At 45.7% G+C, this 19,960-nt stretch overlaps 1 long non-coding RNA gene across 1 annotated transcript; it reads left to right on the top strand.

Moving 5' to 3' along the window:
* Positions 1-1,438: 1,438 nt before the first annotated feature.
* LOC149346348 (uncharacterized) lies at positions 1,439-18,630 on the top strand. Its single transcript, XR_016292071.1, has 3 exons — positions 1,439-1,475; positions 5,068-5,133; positions 18,485-18,630. It is a non-coding gene; the product is annotated as an uncharacterized LOC149346348 (long non-coding RNA).
* The last annotated feature ends 1,330 nt before the right edge of the window (positions 18,631-19,960 follow it).

Genomic DNA, 19,960 nt, shown 5'->3' with positions numbered 1-19,960 from the left:
TATTGACGGTCTACCGCTTTTTCGTCGTGAATTCCAGTGCTACCAGATGCGAACTCCCTACACGACTTGCTGAAGTTTTTAACATCCATGCAAGACTCTCCGTACACTTCCGTCAACTGGGGATAATTTTCGATTGGCTGAACGTCATTTGCGTGAACTTCGCTCCTGGCGGTAGCGACAAACGGGAGCTCCATTCCAAATGGTTGCCGGGCCAAGACTGACAGGCCCTTTCGCGCTGAGTCATGGCTTGTTTGGAAGACGGGGAACAATGAACACAGTAGTATAGCGAGCAGCCACGCATATAGTTTCCCTGCGGTCGCAGCCCTTTGGAGACCTTACTTTTGGGATTGCCCTCGTAAATATACCGCTGACACAAACAGTTGCAAAGGAAACAACACAAGAAAGCCAGTTCAACCAGACTCCAGCAGACTCAGCCAATGTTTTGCGTATTATTTTGAAGCCACGTGATGCAACGAAGGCATTCAAGCCTATTTTACAAGCGAAGAACTTTCCTCGAAAGCGGTTTATGAGCAAGTATAATTTTTTCCACCGTAAGATTGATGTTTTCTGCCCAATTGGTCAGCAGTGGTCGCATTAGTTTGGTTAGAAAGGCTTTGCAGAAGTTCTCGGTGTGACTGCGGTCTTCTCTCTCGCAAATCAACTCCGGACATTGCTCATAATAGGGAAGATGGGCTGAAACCACCATGTTCAATAGCTTGCTGCTTCTGCGGGAACTCATGGCAACCGATCTTCGGATCTTTTCTTGCGTTTGTGGTGCACAGCGGCACACAGCAGTTGCGTGGCATGGTGTCGCATGCGCTTAGGACGCTGTCTACACAGGAACCGATGACAAGCACGCAGAACTAGCAGAACCACGCGGTCATGCAGAGCAGTTACAGCGAAAACACGCGCCAACACAGCCAGCGCACCCCTTCCGCGTCGTCTGGCTGTCCGTGTCGGCGGCGGCTTGCCACGGAGAGGTGGCGCCCCCGCTTAGAATAACGGCGGAAACTTGAACTTCTCCCAATACGCGCTTCCCCAGCCATTGAGGCGCGACGCGACGGGCCGCACCAAGTGCGCCTCCATTGAGCGGCCGTGACACTACAAACCTCTCGTATGCAACATTCATTTCCGCATATCATGTGAATGGCATGGTCCGCGTTGTGGTTTATGCAACGTCAAACAAGCAGAGCGGCGCAAGCGACCGACGGCTACGGGCGCGGATACACTACGTCGTCACAACGCGGGCGGTGACATGTATGAAGCAGGCAGAAGCAGACGACAAACGCGGCGGTGATGCCAGTGCAGAATTGCACTGTAATGATGACTGCACTGATTGCACTGCACCGCTCCCTATACATACTAAATAACTTTAATGATTGAAATCGCCCTTTAATGAGATGCCGTTGTTATATTAACATGTGCTTCGTATCTTTCAGCTTGTGGACTGCCTCGAGAGAGCTTTTAGTAACAAGGTATGTTCTTCCTGCGCAACCCGTGCAGGCTGGACTTATTGAACACACCTTGGCGTCCACCGCAACTCTTTCATATTTACTACAAAGGTCTACAAATCTGCACAACTGTTGTCATTTCAGCAATGTTGAGAACTTCAGCACATCTCCTCCTGCTATACCCTCCGCATTTTCAGCACAGTGTGCTGACAAGACTTCTCGCACACAGGATTAGTGCTGCCTTAATCTAAGTTTTTCAAAAGGCAGTTTCTAGAAGTATATAGGCTTGAGGGTGGTACTGTGGCCATCATTCTATTAAAATGGGAGAAAATATTCCTTATGGACTGTGTACTCTTGGAGAGAGGAAAGGAGGGCAAATGACTGGAGAGCATGAGCAATGGCGCGGACCTCGAGTGACAATGCGTCAGGAGGGCGTAGATAGGGCCCGCTGGAGTGGATTTCAGGAGCGGGGAGGTAGGGATGATACAGGGTGTAGCCGCAGGAACCTCGAGGAGCCCCGAAAGAGGAATGCGTGTAGGCTACACCCTTGGTATCAAAGAAAGGGGAATGGTGCTCCGTGGCCGCATGACGACGACTGGTGTGCATAACGGGGATCATGTTGGTCGGGAGGGGGAGGCTACGAAGATAGGAAGCCGGACAAGGAATAGAAGAGGTACACAGGAGGAGATGGTTTCGTTTGGTTTGATTTGTGGGGTTTAACGTCCCACAGAAAACGGTTGAACGTTTTCTGTGATGGACATGGAACCACTCTCCAGGCTATAAACTGTGGCGTGCCTCAGGGCAGCCTTTTAGGTCCTTTTCTCTTTAACGTATATATAAATGACCTCGTAAACATTGACAGTGACGTTAAATTCATTCTGTACGCAGATGACACCAATATTTTCTTAACGGGCTCCTCAACAGATCATTTATTAAATCGCGGTAATGCTGTTCTTAAAACTTTGCATGCGTGGTCCGTTCAATATGGGTTGCCTATTAATACCAATAAATCTAAAGCTGTTTTCTTCAGACCTAAAAACGTCAAAATTAACTTAAACGATGATCTTCAACTTGGTAACCATAGAATAGAAATAGTGGACACCTTCAGATCACTCGGGGTAATTTTTGACGCCTGTATGAGCTGGACCGCACACGCAACACATCTTCATAAGAAATTAGCTCCTTCCGTTGGTTTTCTTGCTCGGTACCGCACTGAATTTCCTCCCTGTATAAAACGAATGATTTATCATGCCCTATTCCAATCACACATTTACTATTGCCACATAGTTTGGGCTACCACATCCAAAACAAATCTACAGAAAATTCTAATTCTCCAAAAGAAAGCTATCAGGATTATCGAAGGTGCCAGTTTTACTGCCCATACGGCTGAATTGTTTATTAAGTATGAAGTAATTGGTGTAAATATTTTTCTTGAGTACCGCCTATTATACTATCTCAAATTTTCTTCACCATCAATATGTAATTTTTTGCTTAATATTGCAATGTTAAAGCCCATAGAAAAGTATGTTCAAACCCGATCAACTGCAAAATGGACACTTCCACGCACTAGAACTAATTATGGTAAACAAGCAATTAATTTTCTTATACCTAATGTTCTAAACAGCTACGAATCTAACCAGCTTAGCATGTATAACCTCCGACCGCATGATTTAAAAGTGTACTTTGTAAATAATATTCCATAACTTCTTATCATATATTGTAGTTTGTGTATGTATCGGTGTCCTTTTCCCATTTGTCATCAACCCAGCAGTGTGTGTAACTTTCAAATGCATCTTGTTCAGTTTTAATTGTTTTTTCTAGTTTCAAACTACATCTCTGTGTAGCAATCCGTTCAACTGTAAATGTTAGTTCTTTCTATAGTGTGCTCGTATGCGACCTGCCACCGTTGTATGAATGTGTTTATCTTATTTATTATGTTGTAATGGCTCTTAGATGAGCCACAGGCATTTTCAAGCTATTTTCTTTAGCTTTTGGGCTGTGGCTCATTCTAAAGAATGTGCACATTTTTAAAATAAAGTTTGGATTCAATTCAAAGCGACTCAGGCTATGAGAGACGCCGTAGTGAAGGGCTCCGGAAATTTCGACCACCTGGGGTTCTTTAACGTGCACTGACATCGCACAGTACACAGGCCTCTAGAATTTCTCCTCCAAAGAAATTCAACCGCCATGGCCGGGGTCGAACCCGCGTCCTTCGGGTCAGCAGCCGAGCACCATAACCACTGAGCCACCGCGCCGGCCACGGGGAGATGGGAATGGGCGAGATACCCGCTGGAGTCAATAACCACTCACCCTGACGTTTAACGGAAAGCCGGGAAAGCTGCGAGTCACGATGAAATGAGAAGAGTATGGAGAGGATGAACGAGGACAGTGGCAAAGAGCTTAGCGGTAGAGGTAGTGATAGGAGGTTGACAGCTGCCTTTTGAGGCCCACAAGGGCAGTGTCGAGAGCGTTGAGTCTGAGTGAAGGAAACGTAGGGTGCAAAGTACAAGACCTTGTTGAGGGCCAGCGCGTGGGCAGCTCGGCACGCATGAGCCTCGTGGAGACCTGGGCGTCGAGTGACCACGCGCCACAGGAGATGAGTTACCGAGTGGCAGGTGGTGACCGCGTGGTGGAGGGCTTGCACATTCTTGGCCGCATGAAAAGAGAAGCCAAGACTTTTGCACTGTGTGACGACAGGAGTGGGGGAGCCAGAAAGGTGGAGAGAGACGAAGTGGTTGTGTGAGCACTTTTGTGAGGAATGGATGAAAAGGAGAAGCTCGGATTTTTCAGGAGCAGAAGAGAGGCCAGCGGTGGCGAGAAAGGAGTCGATGAGATCTAGGCCACGTTTCAGGGCGCCCTGTACGTAACCGGGAGAGCCCGACGAACACCACAGGGTGATGTCATCGGAGTAAAATATATGATGCAGGTCGGGACTTTGAGCTAGCTGTGAGGCGAGAGAGGCCATAGCAAGATTGAAAAGGGTAGGAGTGAGAACCTCACCTTGAGGAGTGCCACGGGTGAGGTAGTGTAGGTCGGACAAATGGGTGTCTACTTGAAAGCGAGCCACACGTTTGGAGAGGAATGAACGGATATAAGAGTACAGGCGGGAGCCACAGTCCAAAGAGGCGAGTTGAGAAAGGGTGTGGTCGTGGCAAATACCGTCGAGGGCCTTCCGAATATCGACGGTCACAAGTGCGTTTAATTTGAGTGGGGGTAGGTGACAGCAAGGTGTGCTGGAGAATCAGAAACATGTCCTGTGCCCAGACGCAGCGTCGGAAGCCGGTGAGAGAATGTGGGAAGAAGTTCCTCGCCTCGAGAAAATTAGACGAGTCAAGGCCATTCGCTCAAGGGCCTTACCAACGCACAACGTTGTACATTCTGTTCAAGGATGTAATTGGCTTTTGTTACTAAGGCGCTACCTTAGTTGTCCACAGTGAATTGATTAAACTGCTCTAAAAACATTTAATTACACGCATTCCTACAGGCCGTGACCCCGGCTGTTACGTACAAACAGTGACAGCAGCCTCTCTGTATCTCGGTAACGTCACCGATTGGCGTTGGTCCATGGAGAAATATAAAAATGATTTTTTTTTGTGTTACTCATGTTCTCCGGCAGAGTGCTAATGCGTACACAGTGGCCAAGATTCCCTATGCCCGTGGAAAAAGAATGCTCCGCCTATTGGTGAGCGTTTTCGAATTGATTTTGTGGTATCCTAATATGTGTATCAATTCTATACACATAGGCCTTTAAGAAAGTCGAAGACAAAGAATTCACCTCAGCTTCAATGCTGTTCTAAACCTTCCCGTGTTTTGTATAGACGTCGACTTTGAGTCGAAAATGTGGATACTGCTGTATGAAGGTGCGGGTCGGGAAAAACGCAAATATGGTTTGAAGAGAAACCGCTTTCATAGATGTAGCTTTGGGGACGCTTGCCGCACGCAGCCTCCAATCTCATGAAAGGTGACATGACTGAGGCTGCAGGTTGAAGTAACCAGGTAACAATCAGTAACCAGTCGGTAACCAATGGAGAATTCAGTAACCAGTCGGTACGTACTGATAGGTAGTCTTCCCGTATGCAGTGGTTCTTTACAACACCCAGGTCTTTGAACACGATCAATGGGCTGAGAAGTAGGCTCTCTTTCTTTTCATAATTAGGCGTTCATAGATCTCTGCACACTTCTATGGAAGCAGGTTATTTGCGGGCACTGAATATTGAAACGGCCGTTCTTTTGGAGGTCATCGCACAAATCACGAAATGCCGAAGTTTACCGCTTAAAAAGGCAGAAAGGAGATCACTTCTGGCTCGTGCGTAAGCGGTACGCAATCTGGTCGCACGGAGGCTAATGTGCACGGTCGGTTTCGGCTCCCCATTTCACACCACAAATGTGGAAGTGGCCGCCATCTTTGTAGTGCACAATGAGCCTTCTCGCACTCATAAAAAAATTCGGAGGTCACTTGTCTGCTCACATGGAGGAATGTGAAAGAATTTGTTTTGAGGAAAGGAAAAGGACGCAATTGGTCTCAGATCTCGGTGGACACCTCGAAAGCGGCTTAAACCATGCGACTGAAGGTGGATATGTCATCGACTGAACCTTATCGCAAGCTATAGCCTCTAACTTGAAGACGTGCCTTGACTTGTCGTGCCCTGCTCTTGTTACGTGATCTTGGCGTGATGCAAATGTAATCATCTCGTGATGGTGCAGCGAATAATGAGTGGGAAATTAGCTATTCTAATTAGTGACTGTTTTGTTCTGTTTAATTAGTGATTCATTAGTTATTGTTAATAATTGACAGTTATTTATTGGCTACTTTGTGATGACTGATTAATACCTAATTTTGATGATTAATTAGCGACTAATGGTGACGGTTGATGATATGGACACTTTTTATTCACGTAATCTGCGGACGCCGTTTGTGAGCCAAGAAATGCTTTCGCATTAATGAGTGCGAATCACCGCACGCGCCTCCCTCTGTTGGCTGCAACAAATAGTGATAGTATTAAATACAAAGGTAAAAAGGCCAGTCGCATAGTAAGGACCGTACAGAGAGTTGCCGACTTCGCAGAGAGAATGATGTGGACGTCAGCTGATAAGCGCTGGCATATTCCATCCTAGCATCAAGGTCACATACAGTTGCTCTCAGTGCTAAAACGACGAAATATGCAGCTTGTCACTGACCCTGTAAAAGGAATCACCGTCCCGATGACTAAAGCGCTAGCTCCAGAAGTGAACAGCTGTGAAGTGATAACATGCACATACACAACGGAAAGTTCATGTCTGCTGCTCGCAATAGGATTTTATCACGACCACTAGGACCAAGTCGTGGCGCATGAATCATAGGGAACGCCCTGGTAGTTAAGATCCCGAACTGCCCGTATGGCTCAGTAACCTACAGAACATCGTCCTAGTAATTTTTTGCTCAGCCCTCGTCAGCGATTTCCAAACAGGTCTCACACGTGGCCTCTATTTCGATACTGATCATCATATGTCCATCAGCCTTTGATGCTAAGCGAAAACTCCAGGCCACACAAAACCAAAGCATCATGTGTGTCCTGCGTTGTTGATCTTTAACCGGTATGTCGCCCAGCTGCCGACATCTTCACCGTGCAGCAGGAAAGAGTGTCAGCGTTCAAGTAGTCTATATTATAAAGCATAACATGGCCTACAGCATCGTCTAGACTTCACGGATGTCAACTGCGCACAAGGACACGTTCACTCTGTCAATGTGACAGAGGAAGAACGTCATACCACGTTCTGGTCTAGACGTCTACATACAATGAGAGCACAATAGCAGCAGTTTTGCTCAATCATTCCGTCAATCCACTTGTCGGGGATGGCTTGACGTTCATGCAGTAGCACTCTGTTCAGTCATGAATGTACTCTCCATGTCGGTATTGAAATCTCTGGTACCCCGTAACATAGAACAGTTCGGTACACGAAAAATTATGTACCTGCTAACGAAGTTACGTTCGGAATACCTGTTTTGACATATCGTTTCAGGTAGCTAGCAACAGAATGACCTTGTCGTTCTTCGAGTTTGAAATCAGGAACACCATCAAATGTCCCTTTATATTTGCTGAATGGGTCTCGACGGCAGTTGAGCTGCCTTCAGGAAAAAGTGTGTTTTGTTTCTTGTGCCTTGGCATACTCCTACGTGGTGTTCAAAGTTAGCATAAACTTAAAGGCTGTAATATGACTCCGAAGCCTTACACGCATGCCGTCTGCACCCTAATGTCCAGGTTGGCTGTGCGAAGGTTCATGAGTTCCTCACGCGGGGCACCACAGCAATGATCAGGAGCCTCGTACAGCTTTCGTAAAAGTTTTCTGTGCCTGAATTTCTTTCCAACCGCAGAGTGATGACAGCGCGCACGTGAAAAGCATCAGGCCTCTCATTATTCTACCAGTGAGTAATTCACGATGCGGAATTATGTGACGGCTGGTTCTTGCTTGGTGAATTACACTGCTCAGACTGGATTTACAGAAACATTGCCGTTGATAGGTTTGTTAGGTGCACGATTCTGAGAGACGAGCGCGAGCCAAACAAGTGGTAGCGTTTGGTTTCTGTTGTTACGGCTGCAGACGTTACGTCCACTAGTAGCTGACGGATGTTTGGTAGCTAGGGTAAGGCATGCTTGCAAGTTGAAAAACTTGTTTCGACACACAGCTCTACGAGGGCGTTTTTGTCGATGTGCCTAAGTACTGAGAACGTCTGCATATGGTGTTTAAATTTGTTAACTACTTTTGGTTGCACTGCCTCACACGCGAAGGCCGGGTCTGTCTTTGTCACGAAGGTCAAAGGTTCTGCGGTCCAAGAGAAGCCTTTTACGAAGCGTCAGTAACCAGAACGTCACCCGCGAAATCGGCAGGTTGCATTTCCGTTTGCGGCGGCAGATTGTTGCCAGTGTGCGTTTTCTTCGCCTCTCGTTGAACTTCCTCTTCAGTGACACCCTGTTTCAAGCTAATCAGACGTGCATTATGTTCGCCTCTGGTGAAAAAATCTTAAGCATTGTGTGCTAATATTTTCCACCACCTCCCCTTTTAAAGAATAGCATTAATACTTCAAAATCTCTAAAAATTCACGCACATCGCGTCTTCCTTGCTCAGAGAATTTCAGAACTATTCTCTAGCGAAATCAACTATGCACAGTTATTTTAGTTACCATCCAAAGCAGCTTCCGCAACGAAAAATCATCTATATTTTTCCTTAGTAAACAATTCTACCACTTCCGATAAAAAACGTTACCGCACCAGACGGCACTTCCGAGCAGGGTTGCCAGATTGGGCTATTAATAGCCAAATTGGGCTACTTTTTGTCCGAGTTGGCGTCAGAAATTTCGGTTTGGCTATGTGGCTACTTTTGGGCTACATCTTTTTCATGCGTGAAAAAAAATAGTTAAAGTAGTTATAATGTGCTCTGTTACAATAACACAGGGAGAGAAATAAAAGGCATGTTGGAATAAAAATGCAGGCTATAGCTGGCTAAAGAAATTCAGCGCGTCTGCTACAAATTGACAATTTGTAAACGCTGTGTTCGAGAAAACTTGTGTGTGTCAGGCGGCCAAGGATCATGGCCTTTCGATTTCTTTTATAAAGAGTGGACACTGCGTGAAAGTTGCCCCCAGCAAAACTCTTCACGGCCTATAGATTCCACTTAATTCGCGAACTAACGCCACCCGCGCGCCACCGAACATAGACTGTTGCCGTCTGCCCACGTGAGCGTTCTCCCATTGACGTGTACGTGCACCACGGATGACCATGGTACCAGAATAGAGGTAAAACACTAAGAGAACTAAGTCTCCCTACGCGGTGCGAATGCGTAAGCATTAAATGCTACTGTTTCGCTTCTGTTGCCCGGTTTCGTGATCCTCACATATTAATCGTTAACCGCAGACGTGGCCTAGTGGTTTGGGCGTCCGCTTCGGCTTCGGCTGCGGTAGTGGCTGGTTGGAAAACCACCACCAGGCATGTTCTTTTCTTGTATTGTTTGTTCTGGTTCTGCGGACACATTCTGCTCAAGATACGCATGAGGCAAGTAATTGGCTTACGCATTAATAAGGTATTCTTCTGTTTCTACCTATTTCCGTGGTGGGCACAGCAAGCGCGCCACTCGCAAGAGCCTACGCTTTTTCTGCAGCCTCAAGCGGCCCACGTGCAGCCGTCGAGATTCATTGCGAGCTACGCGAGAGCGCCGTGTCCGTTGCGTAATCAGCGTGCACTCATACGGTGCCATGGCGTCATCCCTTGGCGCGGCGCGGAACCCACTGTAACTACTAACGAGGACGGCGGAAGTTAGTGGTATGACATGGCATTAGATCCGTCGCTACGAGAACTTTAATCAGAATGGGCAAATATTATATAGCGTCATATAGCGCCGCCGTTCTTTGCCGCGTGCAGACAGACTGGCTGTCGTAACCCGCCTCAGGTGATATGGCCTACTGCCGCGCATGAAAAGTGGAACTGCGGCCCCGTCTTCAGCACCTGGTTAGCGCACCTGGTTAGCCGCACTGGTTAGCGCGCATGAGGGATGCGAAACGTAACAACGGAAAGAACACGCCGTGGGCACCACCTCAGGCATCATGTGCGGGAAAGAAATCTAATATGTAAATATTCTTGCCGAAAATTACTTTAATATGCTTAAGAAATGTCGTCCCAAAAACAAATATTCTTGGCTACTTTTGGGCTACGCAAAATTTTTGCTTTTGGCTACGTTCGGGCTACTACATAGGCCAATTTGGCTACCAGAGGCCGGAGCCATCTGGCAACCCTGCTTCCGAGGCGCACAGTGAAAGTACGAGACGTCCATGTTTATTTCTTGTTTCAGAAGCAATTGTTTTTCCTAGGCAGTAAATGGCCCTGCCATTCTGTGTAGCATAGATTTCATCTTCATCAACATCAGCCTGACTACGCCCTATGCAGAGAAAAGGCATCGCCCATGTCTCTCCAATTAACCGTATCCTTCGCCAGTTTCGGCCACCGTATTCCCAAAAATTTCTTAATCTCATCCGCCCAACTAACTTTCCACCGCCCCCTGCTACGCTTGCCTTCTCTCGGTATCCACTCCGTTACACTTAAGGACCAGCGGTTACCTTGCCTCGCATTACATGCCCTCCCAAGCCCACTTCCCCTTGATTTCAAATAGGATGTCATTAACCCGCGTTTGTTCTCTCCCCCACTCCGCCCGCTTTCGATCTCTTAACATTACACGTATCATTTTTTTCTATAGTACGCTGCGTTGCCTTTAACTTAAGCTGAACCCTCTTTGTTAGACTTCACGTTTCTGCCCCGTAGGTGAGTACCGGTAAGATACAGCTGTTGTATACTGTTCTCTTTAGGAATATTGGTAACTTGCCATTGATGATCTGAGACAGCCTGCCATGTGCGCTCCACCCCATTCTTATTCTTCTAGTTATTTCCCACCAATGAACCGGATCAGCTGTCACTACCTGCCCTAAATAGACATACTCCTTTACTGCTTCTAGCACCGCGCCACCAATTGCGAACTGCAGCTCTCTTGCTAGACTGTTGAATATTACTTTGGTTTTCTGCACGTTAATTTTTAGCCCTACTGTTCTGCTCTGCCTGTCTAATTCGTTGTTCATGCTTTGCAGTTGATGTCCTGAGTGACTTAGCAAGGCAATGTCACCAGGGAATCGCAGATTACTTAGGTATTCTCCATTAACTCTTATCCCCAACAGTTCCCATTTCAGGCCCCGGAATACCTTCTTTAAACAGGTAGTGAATAGCATAGGCGAGATCGCGTCTCCCTGCCTGACAGCTTTTCTTATTGGAATTTGATTGCTGACTTTATGGAGAACTATGGTAGCTGTGCAATAGTTATAAACATCTTCCAATATTTTCACATAACACTCTTCTACACCCTGATTCCGCAATGCTTGCATGCTTGCATGACTGCAGGTGTTTCTACTGAGTCGAATGCTTTCTCGTAAGCAGTGAACGCTATATATAGGGGCGTGTTATATATTGTGCGCATTTCTCTATCACCTGATTGATAACGTGAATATGGTCGAGTATCCTTTGCGAAAGCCTGCTTGATCATTTGGTTGATTGAAGTCTAAAGTTGTCCTGACGCTATTAGCGATTATCTCAGTAAATACCTTGTAGGCAACAGACAATAAGATGATCGGTCTGTAATTCTTCAAGTCCTTGACGTCTCCTTTGCTATGAATTAAGGTAATGTTAGCGTTTTTCCAAGCTCCAGGTGCGCTCGTGATCACAAGGCATTGCGTATACAGGGTGGCTAGTTTTTCGAGCACAATCTCTCCTCCACCCTTCAACAAATCTGCTGTTATCTGATCTTCACCAGCTGCTCTCCCCTTTTTCATTGCTCTTATGACTTTCTTTACTTCCTCCTTAATTTCTGGCGGGATGTCCTATTGCTGTGCTCTACTGCATCTCTCAGTAACATTCTGATTGCAGTTGCTACTGTATAGATTTGTGTAAAACTCTTCGGCTACTTTAACTATCTTATTCATATTACTAATGATATTGGCCTCTTTGTCTCTTATCGCATACATCAGGTTTTTACCTATGCCTAGTTTTCTCTTCACTGCTTTTATGCTACCTCCGCTTTTTAGAGCATGCTCGATTTTCTTCATGTCAAACTTCCTGATGTCGGCTAGCTTGCACTTATTTCTTAACTTCGACAGCTCTACTAGTTTTATTCTGTCTATGGAGTTAAACGTACTCATGTTTTGCCGTTTCTTAATAAGATCTTCAATCTCCTGAGATAGCTTCCCGGTATCCTGTAGAACCATCCTACCGCCTATTTCTACGGCGCTCTCCGTAATAATATATGTGAGACAATCGTTCATTGTTTCAACATTACGGTCATCTCCAGTTAAAGCGGAAAATCTGTTCTGCAGCAAATTCCTAAGTTCCTCTACTTTTCCTCTTAATGCTAACTCGCTAATAGACTTTCCCTTCACTAATTTCCTCTGTTCCGTTTTCAAATCTAAGCTAATACGAGACCTTACTATTCTGTGGTCGCTATAACGGACCTTTCCGAGGACCTCCACATCCTCTAGAATGCCAGGGTGAGCGCACACTATGAAGCCTATTTCATTTTTAGTCACCATTGGGGCTCTTCCATGTCCACTTCCTGTTGGCTCGTTTGCGGGAGAAGGTATTCATGATCGGTAAATTATTTCTATCGGCGAACTCTACTAATAAGTCTCCCCTGCTATTGCTAGAACCTATGCTTAGGCTTGCCTTGCTAGGGCTAAGCCTTAGAGCGAGGCCCAGAGACCAAGCGTCACGGAAAACGCGGCCAAAAAAGGCCAGCGCCCCAGAAAAGCAAGCCGGCGAGGACCACGGCCATCCTTGATCAGGATGGATTTCATATTTTTCGTCACAACAGAGCTTCATCAAACTTCTTGAAAACAGCGCTAGACTCCTCCAAGAAAAAGTTTCAAAAGTCAAGTTCGCAATCGCAGACGCCACACCGCAAAGGGTTAAGAACTTTACCTTCGTTGTATAGCATTTGCAATTTTACAGGGTAAGCAAGAAGACGTAATTGTTTAAAGGATCTTTTCTGTGCGCCTATCATAGACTTCGAATATGAAGACGAAGAACACGATGTTATCGATGTGGATGAGACGTGAGTTGTCCTAACGTGAGAAGCTTGGCAATTAGACGTAGGAGTAGAGAAGTAGGCAGAGTTTTGCATTTCGGATCTGTAATTACGATGCCCATCAGTATTTGCAATGTAAAGCATACACAATACCGGAACCTTCAACCTATGAAGGCCATAGGGAGTAATAAATAGACCGATTATACAAAGCCCACTGCGTATGCGCGCGTTTACCAGAAGTAGCCAAGCGCAATCTTGAATGTAGTCCTTCGTGGTGTCGTCTGCACGAAAGCCCAACTTACTTGGCACATTGATTGGCATTATACCCCGTCAAAGTAGGTTTCCGCCGTTTCATTTATTGCGTTGAGCTAAATGAAACAGAGGCGCCCCTACGGAGGTTAGAAGGGTGCAGTGCTAATCGTTGAAGGCACATCGCTGAGAGGGTATTCAGTTGCTGCAGGGAGTGGTGTGACCGCGGCGGCATTGCTGCGCGTATTACTCGAACCTCGTATTTAAAAATGTTGCAGGTGACGATGAAAACGCGCTTGACTGTCCCTTTTGCTCATTTTTCAAAGAGAACATTTCTGACTTTACATTTCTGCGTGAACGCCTTTTAACGTCTTCAGGCAGTATTCACACTTCTTGCGACCTCATTTTGCCATGTTAATTTTAGTTGTATTCTTCTAGGTAATCGCCACAGTCCTACCAGATAACGTTTGCTGTCTTTATTTTTCATCATGGTCCTTTTCAAAACTGGGCTTACGGTAGTTCTTTTATTCATATAAACCTATAAATACCTTGAAGATGTGCTCAGCGGGTTACCAGCAAAAAAGCTTAGCGCCGGGAGCGATCTATGCTCTTTTTCCAGACTTGTGAGAAAAGCTTGTGTTCAGTACTTAATGAGAAAAAAATAAGCCATGTTGAGGTTCTGAGCGCACCAAATCAAGGATGAAGAGTTTTTAATTTTGTGACTAATAGGTTGATTTTACCAGATTATTACAAAACGAATTTGTTCTTTTATTTAGCGCAATATAATATTTTCTGCCGGGGCGCATAGCATGCAACTCGCTCGCTATTTTCTCAGTACGAGTCTGAACACGTTGACTGATGGGTAAAATCTAGATTAACCTTTCTCTACTTCACAACCGAAGCTGCAAAAGCAGTACAATGAACAGATCAGCTTGGCTGGCCACTGCATGAAAGTGCTATATTATCGCCGCGGCTGTTCACGCCTTGTGTTAAACTCCAATACACATTAGCGCTGTTCATTGCACATCGCCGAACAGAGCAGAACAGTGCGCGAACAGATCAGATCACCTTAACCTCGATCAGAGCTTAACCCATGTCTAATATCGTCGTCAGACATACCGACGACTCAGAAAAGCAAAACCATGTGCTAAGCAGGCTAAACACATTCTTTTGCACGTGTATCGGGTTAACTATAATGAAACCCCAGCGTTCTTTTTTACTTTAAAAAAACTGAGTAAAACAGCAGTCACATTCGCACCAAATGACATGTTGCTAAAATGTAATATCTCGTATGCTCAAAAACCGATGTGCAACAAAACATCAGGAGTCATTCCTGATTTCATAGGTTCAATAGCCACGCTTTCTCATTCCGTGAAATATAGAAAGCGCTATCGCTACTATATATGGCAGCTTGAGGTGTCAGAAGTGAATACACGCATCAAGCATACACATTATCGATTTCTGCATTTGGCAATGAAATGTCGCACAGCTGTTCGCCCACAACATTATATGGGGCAGAAATCGCTGCAAAAGCGGCTTGACCTCGCAGCACGAAGGTGAATCCTACCGCCTCCAAGTTGGCAATTTAAGGGACTGCCTCAAAGCTTAGCGGCGCTTAAATGGCATTCAGAGCTTCAGACCTTAAAAGTTCACTATTTCCGGTGTGCGCTCACCGACGGGGACAAGACGGAAAAATGTGCTGCCGTGGTGCACAGGCTATCTCAAACACGGACTCCGTTTGATAGCATGTTGAGAATTCGGGCTGAGGAAAGACTGAAGCTTCGAAATTTGGAAAACGAAAACAAGCGGGTTTAATGGCACTTTTACGAAACTTATTTACATACTGAAGACAGAAGAGCAAAGAATCAATGATTAAAAGTTGATAGCGTCGAGCGACTGGATCAGCCTTTTCGACAGGGCCCAGAGCCTCCTTTCGCACTCAGCAAGGTCCATAAATCCCCTAAGGTTTCGCCACTCCATCAGGCGGGGGCCAATCCAACACGAGGCACATTTCCCCAACTTGGGCACCAATCAAATTTCCACAGCACTGTGGCACACGGAGTCACTCTTTGCAGAGTCAACCCGTGGCAACGGGAGAGGAGCAACTGCAAGTGCGCTGCGAATTCCCGTAGTCCACCAACAGTGGTGCAAGCGGCTCCGTGTCACCGAAAACACATGTGGCTCTTGCGACGCCGCGGGCCTCAACTGCGGCGAGCTCTCTACGGTGGGGCGGCTCCTGACGGAAACGGGCTGTCACTTGATGGCTCCGTCCATTTATTCCCCCAAACAGGCGCCCTTGATTCCGTCCATCATCGGTCGCTGTCCCCTGGCGTCCTTCTCCAGAAAGGTCATCCCCACCCAGCGAAGCGTGATGAAATCCCGCAGGCGCTTTCTCAGCGCGGTATCCTTCTTAGGGGTCGTCGTCTGGTCAAACGCAGCTCGCAAGCATCGTCATAACTAGAGACCGGATTTTAGGCAAATGCCTATTTTTTTCAACGCTTCGTAGGCACACCATTTTTACATATGAGCACGAATTAGGTGTTGACGATATGTTTAACACTCTTTTTATAGTGCCTATAAATGTCTATTTTTGGTGTCAGTGCCTATAAATGCCTATTTCCGACGTCGGTGCCTAAAAATGCCCTATTTTACAGAAAAGGGGCCTGAAATACGCTGTAGTGTTGCTTTCAGATTCTGTTTGCTTTCGAATCCATTTCGGTTTTGAGTAGAACACACACGTGGCAACATTAGATGACCTCGTCAGTTGGCTGTGGTGAACACTGCACCTACGCCGGCTGTGTACACAATACCAACCACGTCAGCCAAAAATATCGAAGCAACCTTTTTCCTTTGAGACGGAAATGGTAATAGCTCTGCAATAAGACGTACACAAGAACGACTGACACAGGACATGCGCTCTCCTGTGTCAGTCTTTCTTGTGTACGTCTTATTGCAGCGCTATTACCATTTCTATCTCAAATAATGAACCTTTTTCCTATTTTCTGCCATTTTATCGTGGCAGCTTGTTGATGACTTTGGCTGTTAAAGTGGTAGTTGACCAGATGGCATCACATTTCGGAAAGTATACGGAGTAAGTTATAGGTTCGTCCAAATAATTCCAGCTGGTTCCAATTGAAACCAACTGTAAAATGTTCCATAAACCTGATGGAAACAGTTTAACTGATTAAAATTTCCACCTGGGTAACCTGCCTTATTTTCGTTCCTTGTGCCCCAGATGGTGCTTGTCTGCTACTGCTTCCATAGCTTTAACAGTGATTTCTAGTTGGATGATGTTTATTTTACCATGGATCCTCGTGGATGTACGTAGGCCCGTGCAGAGCTATGATTCTTTTCGGCATATTCCGCATCAAGCAGCACTGTGTGTAACATTTTCTAGCATCTCGTATTTATGGTTTCCAGACCCTTCTAATGGCAAGCACCATTTGATAGTCGCGTGGCTCCAGACACGGGAAGCCACAAACTATAAAACACTGTTTACACAAATGACAACATATTTATTAATGTTGAGGCATAGTGTATGCCTGCAATAAATAAGTTCAATTCCTGTGTGAGCAAGGACTGAACTCTTTGTCAGATGCTTTGAATTGACAATGTTTCTATCAATTTCTAAATACATGGCCTCCTGTTAAGGTGTTCATTGTTTCTAGTTTTGTACACGACAAGCGAACTGTTTGTTTCGAGGTATACCAAAGTGTTTAAAAAGGGTTGCTGACCGTCCCTTTTGCTCTGCTGAAGCATGTGTATTGTACGAAAAGTTGCGCGAAAGCCTTAGAAAAAACGGCTTCTAATGTTCGCACATTGTTTAAGGTCCCAAATCATTCCTGCTGTGTTTTTGTTTTATTTTACGGCAGATATTGCGCGCTGAACTTCGGAACTGTGTGCAATTTTGATAAAGTTTATAGAGCCCATTTTTCTCCGTTAGGTGCCTAAATTGCAATTTTAGCCGCCTATTTATGGCGCCTAAAACGTGCTTTTTAGTGCCTAAAAATCTGGCCTCTAGTTATAACAGTGCTAAACAGGACTTCTTCAGCTGCCTGTCATGACCATCTGCACCCTCTGTCTCGTGGACCTTTTCGAGAAAAGGAAAAATCCGGCGTCCTTTGCTTCGCGCACTTGTCGGAGCACATGAGACGCCTCAGGTGGACCCACTTCTCTCACAAATAAATCATCCATGAAGAGACATACCGCGTGGCGACGCAAAGAGGACTGCTTCTCGCGCGTACGCCACACACCGAGCCCGCGGGGCTGCCGGCCGAATTCGCACAACTGCCAGAGTGCATCGCGGCCACGGTGGCGCAGCGCAAGTACTGGCGAAATCAGCCTAATAGTCCTTCCCGTTGCCTGTGGTCGCTGTCGATTTTTTGTCGTCACTATGCTCAGTTGTGGTCAGTGCGCAGCCCTAATAAACACTTTAGAGCACTTTTACGTGTGTCTTTTACACTATGGCTCTGTATCGTACTCTTACGTGTACAAGTCCGGTACTAGTTGTTCCAAGAGAACATATTTCGCTCAGACGTAATGTCAACAGTGGAAGGCAGTTTTCAGGTTGCACAGTGACTTCCCTTGTTTGGATCTGTCGGTCGCCTAATCCAAATGCCATGCAATTATTTAATACCCTATTAGTGATTAGGCAGTTCTTAAAAGCAGTGCGCTGTCAACTATTTTGGCACAACCCCCGCTTAATTCCATGTGATTGTTGACTAATCTTGCTCCTTTGAATTCTATAGAACATTGATCAACCGTTTTTAACTATATTTATCGAGGATTATACAAATAAGCAGAACAAAGGAAGTCGACTTTTTTATCAAACCCCAGCACCCTTAAGTTTCGGCTGGATTGCAAAATTATGAACGCAAATAGACTCCTCACGATAAAGAACAAAAATCAATGCCACTCAAGGTTAACTGGGAAAGTCACTGTTCCACTCGTTCCTCCACATTCGAGCCGATCCAACTACAAAAGCCAACAAGTATCGTGTCATAATGTAGCCGCGCTAGGATACCTCTGAACCACAGTGTTTCTTCCAATGAATATGGAGTTTAGAAGAGAGGTCAGAATCATCGACTGGAACAAGGTCTGCCGGCTGAAGAATGCCCCGTGTCATTCATGAAATTTGTGTCTTCCGCGTGTATTCTTGTTTATTGACGTTTTTTTTCTCTCTTTTATGGTAACAGGCGTGCTTTCGAGAACGATTTGGCAACACATCCTTTGAGACCGTAACAGACAGCAGGGCTTACGCGGTGAAGGCCGTCTACGAATTCGGTTGGACGTAAACAATGTTCTGTACTCCGACGTTGACTGAATAAAATGTTCAACAGAACGCCAGCTGCCGCGGTGTATTCGACGTGGTATGATGTGTGGTGTTTAACATCACGCATTAACAAATGGACGGTGATAGACCCTGCTGTGGACAACTCAGGATTCATTTTCACCAACTGAACTTCATCATGTGTGCTGACTACACAATAAACGGACATGTCCGCACTTCGACTTGATCTAAATGCGGCTTCCACGATTTAATTGTGATCTAAATGGCATGGATTCAGCGCAAAAGCCGGACGAGGGGCACAAGAAAACACAAATGACACTGATATACATATGTGTTTCCTTCTGTAGCTGGTATGTATTTGCTCTGAATTGATCCATTATGCAGCACCAGCTAGTGTCATATGTGTTTTCTTGTGCCCCTCGTAAGGTTTTTGCGCGAAATTCATCTCATTATGCAGCACAAACTAGTGCCATATGTGTTTTCTTCCGTTCTCGTCAGGGGTTTGCGCTAAATTCATCCTATTATGAGCACCGACTTATGTCATAAGTGTTTTTTTGAGTACACTGTCTGGGCTGTGCGCTGAATTCAGCCATTGCGCGGCATCAACTAGTCGAGAGCGTACTCCCTAAATTGGAATTTTGATCTCGCGTCCTTGACATCGGCAGCTGAACACAAGGCATCACGACTGGTGCCACTTTATCTACTGGGGAACGTTAGAGCGCGGAGGCTTCTGAACACATTGGCTTGTCGGTTAGAGGTCCTCGCGTTAATTTTCATTTCAACGAGGCACTGTGGTTACGTTTAATAACCAGGGTTCACACGCGAAAACATAATTCAGGAAGGAGCGACCGGGAACAAGCTTGATGCCTAGACTTAAAAAGTAAAAACGACCAAGTTGTTCCCCCCCATAACCACTCATAATTGCGGGCAGTGATTAGTTAAGGAACGCCAAAGCATGAAAGCCTCCAACCTTACGGACAGAATAAAATTCGCAGAGCTATCAAACTTATTTAATAAGCTAAAGGTAGCCGACGTAAGGAAGTTCAATACGGAGAAAGTCGAGCACCCCGTAAAAAACGGAGGTAGACTCAAAGCATAGAAGGGGAAACTAGGCACTGGTAAAAACCACATATATGTGATAAGAGACAAAGAAGGCAATGTCATTAGTATACATAGATGAATAGTTAAAATAGCCCAAGAGGTCTACAGAAATCTATACAGTAGCCGAAGTAACAAAATTTTAATGAGAGAGGCAGTAGCGCCCATCAATAGGACATCCCGTCAGTAACAGAAGAGAAAATAAAGACATCCTTAGAAGCAATGCAAAGTGGGAAAACAGCTGGTGAGGATCAAGAATCAGCAGATCGCTTGAAGAAAGGAG

The sequence above is a fragment of the Amblyomma mixtum genome, chromosome 4, assembly GCF_055824585.1.
Source record: "Amblyomma mixtum isolate Tamu chromosome 4, ASM5582458v1, whole genome shotgun sequence".
NCBI classification, from domain to species: domain Eukaryota; kingdom Metazoa; phylum Arthropoda; class Arachnida; order Ixodida; family Ixodidae; genus Amblyomma; species Amblyomma mixtum.
Note: the sequence above shows the minus strand (reverse complement) of the source record. Positions and strands in the feature narration are given on the sequence as shown.